At 46.8% G+C, this 7,474-nt stretch overlaps 1 pseudogene; it reads right to left on the bottom strand.

The window, feature by feature from the left end:
* Nucleotides 1–4,479: 4,479 nt before the first annotated feature.
* LOC120860633 overlaps nt 4,480–7,474 on the bottom strand; it is a 50,100-nt pseudogene continuing 47,105 nt past the window's right edge.

Below are 7,474 nucleotides of genomic sequence, written 5' to 3'. Positions count from 1 at the left end.
AAAGAAATCATAAAGATCTGAACAGAAATAAATGAAAAATAAATGAAAGAAACAATAGCGAAGATTAACAAACTAAAAGCTGGTTCTTTGAGAAGATAAACAAAATTGATAAACCTTTAGCCAGACTCATCAAGAAAAATAGAGAGATGAATCAAATCAACAAACTTAGGAATGAAAAAGGAGATGTTACAACAGAAAATGCAGAAATACAAAGGCTTATAAGAGCCTATTATGAACCTCTATGGCAATAAAATGGATAATCTGGAAGAAATGGACAGATGCTTAGAAAAGCTCAATCTTCCAAGACTGAACCAGGAAGAAATAGAAATTATGAACGACCCAATTACAAGTTCCAAATCGAAGCTGTGATTGAAAAACTCCCAAAAGCCAAAAGCCCAGGACCAGATGGCTTCACAGGTGAATTCTATCAAACATTCAGAGATGAGCAAATGCCTATCCTCTAAAACTCTTAAAAAACGGCAGAGGAAGGAACACTTCCAAACTCATTTTGCAATGCTACCATCACCCTGATATCAAAACCAGACAAAGACAAAACCAAATAAGAAAACTACAGACCAATATCACTGATGAACATGGATGCAAAAAATCCTCAGCAAAATTTTAGCAAACAGAATTTGACAACACATCAAAAACCATGATCAAGTTGGGTTTATTCCAGGGATGCAAGGATTCTTCAATATTTGCAAATCAATCAATGTGACAGACCATATTAACCAAAGGAAAGCTAAAAATCATATGATAACCTAAATAGATGCAGAAAAAGCCATTAAATTTAAAAATTTTAAATTATTAAATTAAAAATAAAGTTTAAAAAGAAATAAAAAAAAGTTTAAAAAGTTGAAATAACTCAAATGTCCATCAACTGGTGATCGAATAAATAAAACATGCAATGCAAAATTATTTGGCCATCAAATGAATGGTATTCTTATACAAGCTATAACATGCAAGAGCTCTGAAATGATTATGTTAATTAAAAGAAGCCAGGAACAAAAGGCTGTGTATTGCATTATACTGTTCATGTGAATGCTTATGTCCCAGATTAGGTAATTCTCTAAAGACCAAAAATAGAGGAGTGAATGCAAGGGCCCAGATGAAGGGGCAAATGGAAAATGTCTGCCAACTGGAGAGTGTTTCCCATTGGAGTGATGAAAATATTCTAGAATGAGGCTGTGGTTATGGTTATTCAACCTATGAATAAGTTACAAATCAATGAACTATACAGCTTAACTAGTAAATCTATGGTACAGGTACAATATGTCAATAAATAAAATGCATTTAAAAAAAACTACTGAAATTAACTTCTACGTCCAGGAATGTTATCCTTCAAAAACAAAGGAGAAGGAGATATTCTCATATCAACAAAAAATTTGGGAATTCATTCTCAGCAGATACCTTGTGTGTAAGAAATGTTAAAAGAAGTTATTTACACAGAATAAGATGCCATTGAAGAGAAACTATGAGTTAAGAAAGAATGTTATGTTGAAGTTTGACAGAAAACAAGGATTTTGGAAAGCAAATTTCTGAAAACAAATTTTTGAAAACAAAATTCTGGAAAGCAATCATCCTTCAGTGAAAAGTTAATTGAAAAAATAAAGGAATGAAAATTGAAATGAAGGTTTTTTTTCTTATTATTAATTGGTAAAAGATAAATGCTTGCTTGGGCTTCTCCATCTTTGCTTTTCACCAATTATGAGTCTTCATAATTAAAGTGGGTTTCATGTATACATGATCTGTTTTCACTCAGTGGTAAAGAATCCGCCTGCAATGCAGGAGCTGTAGCAGATGCGAATTCCATCTCTGGGTCAGGAAGATCCCCTGAAGGAGAGCATGGCAACCCACTCCAGTATTCTTGCCTGGAGAATCCCCATGAACAGAAGAGACTGGTGGGCTTATAGTCCATGGGGTGGCAAAGAGTTGGGACACGACTGTGCAAGTAAACAACAGCAGGCACATACGCCTAACAGAGACTCTAAAGATACTAAAAATAGATGAGAAAATTCTCAGCCTAAACAAAGCAAAACAAACAAACCTCGATTGTAGAGCTGAATTATAAAAGGTTTTAGGCAATAAAATGTCTCAACAGTAGTGTAAACAGTGTGTTCCACACAGGAGAGAGGAGTAATTTTTACTCACTTAATAGAAAAACAATCTAGTTACATTAATAAATTAAAGGAAATGAAAATGTTCAGAAAACAAACATAGTATAAAATCTACTGATCATTTTATATCTAATTAAGACTGTAAAACTGTAAGGGAATTTTTAAGAAAAAAAATCTGTGAAAGTTTAAGCAACCCCCAATGAAAAGAGTTGGACACGACTGAGCGACTGAACTGAACTGAAGCAGCCCCAATGAACGTAATTTTATTTTCTTTTTTCCATAGTCTCAAAATAATTGACAATTAAGAATTTCACTTTAAGACATATTATTCAATTTCAACAGGTTATTTCATATTCAAATATAAGATTTTTCATACTAAAAAAGTTTGTACTTTGCAGTGAATATTTTGTTTCACTAATTTAGACATAAAATCACATTGTGTGTCTTTGCCTTGACCATCTTTGTGGCATCACTGTGCATTTAGAATCAACTGTTTGAATGTGTGGACTGTGAAGTTCTCAGGTCCTATACTGTTGAACCCTAGCTTGAAGGATTTTGAGAATTACCCTGCTAGCATGTGAAATGAGTGCAGTTGTGCAGCAGTTTGAACATTGTCTAGCATTGCCCTTCTTTGGGATTGAAATGAAAGCTGACCTTTTCCTGTGGCCACTGCTAAGTTTTCCAAACTGGCTGGCATATTGAGTGCAGCACTTCATATCAACAGTACCACCGTTTAGGATTTGAAAGAGCTCAGCTGGAATTTAATCACCTCCACTAACTTTGCCCTGGAGAAGGCAATGGCAACCCAGTCCAGTACTCTTGCCTTGAAAATCCCATGGATGGAGGAACCTGGAAGGCTACAGTCCATGGGATCGCTGAGGGTCAGACACGACTCAGCGACTTCACTTTCACTTTTCACTTTCATGCATTGGAGAAGGAAATGGCAACCCACTCCAGTGTTCTTGCCTGGAGAATCCCAGGGACAGGGGAGCCTGGTGGGCTGCCATCTATGGGGTCGCACAGAGTCAGACACGACTGAAGGGACTTAGCAGCAGCAGCTTTGCTCATACTTCTGCTTCCTAAGGCCCACGTATCTGCACTCCAGGATGTCTGGTTCTAGGTGAGTGATCACACCATCGTGGTTATCCAGGTTATTAAGATTGTTTAAACAGTTCTTCTGTGTATTCTTGCTACCTCTTCTTAATCTCTTCTGCTTAGTTAGGCCCATAATGTTTCTGTCCTTTATTGTGCCTGTCTTTGCATGAAAAATTCCCTTGGCATTTCTCATTTTCTTGAAGAGATCTCTAGTCTTTCCCATTGTATTGTTTTCCTCTGTTTCTTTGCTTTATTCAAATCCCTTGTGAGTATACATTGGAAGTGACAAATAGATTCAAGAGTGAGATCTGGCACACAGAGTACCAGAAGACCTATGGATGGAGGTTCCTCACATTGTATAGGAGGTGGTGATCAAAACCATCCACAAGAAAAAGAAATGCAAAAAGGCAAAGTGGCTGTCTGAGGAGGCCTTACAAATAGATGAGAAGAGAAAAGAAAGGCAAAGGAGACACAGAAAGATATAGCCACCTGAATGCAGAGTCCCAAAGACTAGCAAGGAGAGATAAGAAGGCCTTCTTAAGTGAGCCACCAGGGAAGCCCCTTATCTAATAAAAGGGATTTCTCAGTGGGATCGATATGCGTTCAGTCCCCTCCTATGGACACTACGTCATAGTGCCTCCTCCCCTCCCCAGCTGGGGGTCACCGTCTGCTAGCCTCAGTGCCCAGGGGGAGGGGGCACCCCAGCCTCTCCCACAGGGAAGCCACAGACCCGAGAACCAGGTGTATCTCCCTGAGGATGTGATTGTACAAATCATGCACTCACCTTTAATCATCACCTCACACCCTGCATTCGCTGAGAGACACACGGAGGACCGAGGAGACCACGGACCCTGCCACCTGGCCCCACCTCGGCAGTCACCCACATTCAGTGGACGCACGGACGGATGACGAGCCCCACAAGACAGGGCCGAGAATAGCCTCCACAATGCCCAGCTCCTCACCATGCCGAACAGCAGCCCGGAGGCGGCTCCCGGTTCAGGCCGGTGACGTCAGAGGACGTGAGTGAGACGCAGCCTCCGTGATACGCAGCTCCACACGTGCACAGTCCGTCAGCCCCAAAGCAGCTTCCGGTTCAGCCCAGTGACGTCACAGGATGCAAACTAGGAGCGGCCTGCGCAAGCGCCTAGCTCCTCAGAGTGCTGTCCGTCAGCCCCGAGGCGGCTTCCGGTTCAGGCCGGTAACGTCACAGGACGTGACTGAGACGCAGCCTCCGAGATGCCCAGCTCCACATGTGCACAGTCCGTCAGCCCCGAAGCAGCTTCCAGTTCAACCCGATGACATCGCCAACAAACCCGTCAGCCCAGATGAAGTCGCGTTGGTACAGCTGGTGGCCTACCCCAGGCACGGGCCCTGCACCCATGTGCAAAGGTAGGAGAGCCCCCACTGGAGCAGCTTCTCGAGGGACCAGGCCGGGTGGATGCGGAAAACTCCAGATTCTCTGTGAGGTTGATGCCGGCCACCAACAGCCTGCCTGAGACAAGAGAGGGGCTGGTGTTCATGGTGCTGGCAGTGGGGTCAGCTGCCCACGTGTGCAGTCACTAACTCACGGAGTCATGTGGCCAACCAAACCGTGTGGTCACTGACTCACATGGTCACCCACCCACGGGGTCACTACCCCATGCAGTGATCCCTCCACTGGCCACCAACCCCCGTGGGCACACACCCGTGGGGTCACTAACCTGCGAGGTCATGCACTCACCTGTCCACCCACTCACATGGTCACCCACTCACTGGGTCAGCAACTCACATGGCAACCCACCCTGCAGTCAGCAACTCAAACCGGTCACCCACCCACACGATCACCCACCTACGTGGTCTCCAACCCACTCGGTCTCCAACCCACACGGTCTCCCACCCATGTGACCCCTAACCCATGGGGTCACCTGCCCACGCAGTCACCAAGCTGTGCCATCACCCACCCAGACTCTGGCCTCCGCAGAGGTCAGAAATTCAGATGTCGGACAGAGACCCAAGTTCAGACAGCAGGGGGCTCACAGGGGTGTTGACTCATGAATTTCTCCTGTTACAGAGGGCAGGCGGGCTGGACAGTGACCCCAAAGATGTCCACGTCCTGGCCCCGTGTGGTGGACACAATAATGTCCACATGGATGTCCACATCCTGTCTACATCCTGACCCCCTGTGGTGGACACAGTAACGTCCCCAAGGATGTCCACGCCCTGGTCCCCATGTGGTGAACAGAATAACATCCCCTAATACGTCCTGTTCCATTTCTCCACTTGAACCCAAAGCCAGCCCCATGCGCTAGGACATGCGTGTGACCAGGTGTCCCGGTTTGAAGGCAGCACTCCCCTGGGTGGCTGCAGCGCTTCATGTGCTCCAGGTAGTGGACGAGGTCTCAGGGCTTCACCTGGTTCCCCCACCAGTAGGGGATACCGGGCCACAGTTCTGCATGCTGACTCATGGATGCCTTGTCCTTGTATGACAGGATGACCTGCTGGCTCCGGGACCACAGCTGGTGCAGAGTCGGCACCTCCTGGGGGGAGGATCATCTGGGTGCCCATGAGACATGTGCACAAGGGTTATTGGGGTGCCTTGTGACACGATGTGTCAGTTATTGGGGGTGTCTGAGAAGCTAGTGATGTGTGGATTATTAGGGTGTCTATGAGCAGTGATGGGCTGGTTATTGGGTTCTCTGTGAGAAGAGACAGTCATGGGTGGGTTATTGGCATGTCTGAATAGAGACACTAGTGGGTAGATTACTGGGGTGTCTGAGTGGAGACGGTGATGGGTGGGTTATTGGGGTGTCTTGAGCACTGATTGGTAGATTTCTGGGGTGTTTGAGTGGAGACAGTGGTGGGTAGATTACTTGGGTGTCTTGAGCAGTGATGGGTCGATTATTGGGGTGCCTGAGTGGAAACAGAGGTGGGTGGATTATTGAGGTTTCTGATAGGAAACAGCAGGTGGATTACTGGGGTATCATGAGGCATGATTGATGGGTTTTGGGGGTGTCTGAATAGAGACCAGGCAGGGTGGATTATTGGGGGTGCCTGTGACCAGTGATGGGCTGGTCATTGGGGTGTTTGAGTGGAGACCATGGTGGGTGGATTACTGGGGTTCCATGAGTGGTGTCACCTGGTGCCCGAATCAGCCTCATGCAGTGAGTGGATAGTCTGATTACAGTGAGGCCTAGTGCTCCCACCGCCCCCGCTGCCAAGAGCATGGGGAGCCTGTGGCCCCTGCTCATCCCACAGGCACACAGCATATCCCCAAAGATATTCTTGATGCAGCCCATCAGGTACTCGTGCAGGTCCTCCATCACGCCCTCCAAGTTCCTGTACGCCAGGATAACCTCCTCCTGGGGGTGGTTCTCCAGCCACTTTGAGATCTCCGTGAGCATGTCCTGGGTGGGGCTGGGGAGAAGGGCCTTGTAGTGAGAGACAGAGGGTCATGGGTGGGGAATTCCCCCAGCACAGCCACTCTACAGACAGGTTGGGGTGTCCTGACACACAAAGACATAAACCATGGAGCCAGCTCCCAAGGGCCCCAGCTTCTCCTGAGTGGTAGTGCTCTGGTGTGTGTGTGTGTGTGTGTGTGTGTGTATGTACACGCTCCTGTAGGTACAGGTGCACACACAGGTGTGCATGTGTTCAGGGTCTGTGTGTGCATGGATATGCATGTGTGTGTGTGTGCACAGCAGCAGAGAGCAGTGCTTATAATATTGTGTGAAGTCTGGACTCCAGGGAGCATGCGAGGCCAGCAGGGCACACGCACACTGAGGCCCAGGACAGACCCTCCAGACCCCAAGGGTCATTAGGTTCTGTGGCGGGGGCACTGGGAGCCAAGGCCAGAGTGTCATTAAGTGACTTGGCCAGCAGCTGAGAGAATGGACTGGACACCCCAAAACTGGACACAGGAAAAGACGTGTCAGGGACCTGGTATAGCCAAATTCTGGGAAACACCCCAGAGGCCAGGGGTGCAGGTGTGAGTTCAGAAATGCATGTTGGTCGGGAATTATGAGTGACTGATGCCAGAGGTCTGCCCTCTCATGCCTGGAGTGGACGTGTGTCTGTCCCTTTAGAGGTCAGTGTCTTCTAACTGGAGTGGACCTGTGTTGTCCCCTTAGAGGGCAGCCTCTCCTGCCTAGAGTGACCGTGTGTCCATCTGAGTGGATGTCTGTCCATCCCCTTAGAAGTCAGCATTTTTTAACTGGAATGGACCTGTATTGTCCTCTTAGAGGTCAGCCTCTCCTGCCTGGAGTGACCATATGTCCCTCTGA

Source organism: Oryx dammah, unplaced genomic scaffold (genome assembly GCF_014754425.2).
Source record: "Oryx dammah isolate SB20612 unplaced genomic scaffold, SCBI_Odam_1.1 HiC_scaffold_11150, whole genome shotgun sequence".
Classification (NCBI taxonomy): Eukaryota; Metazoa; Chordata; class Mammalia; order Artiodactyla; family Bovidae; genus Oryx; species Oryx dammah.
Note: the sequence above shows the minus strand (reverse complement) of the source record. Positions and strands in the feature narration are given on the sequence as shown.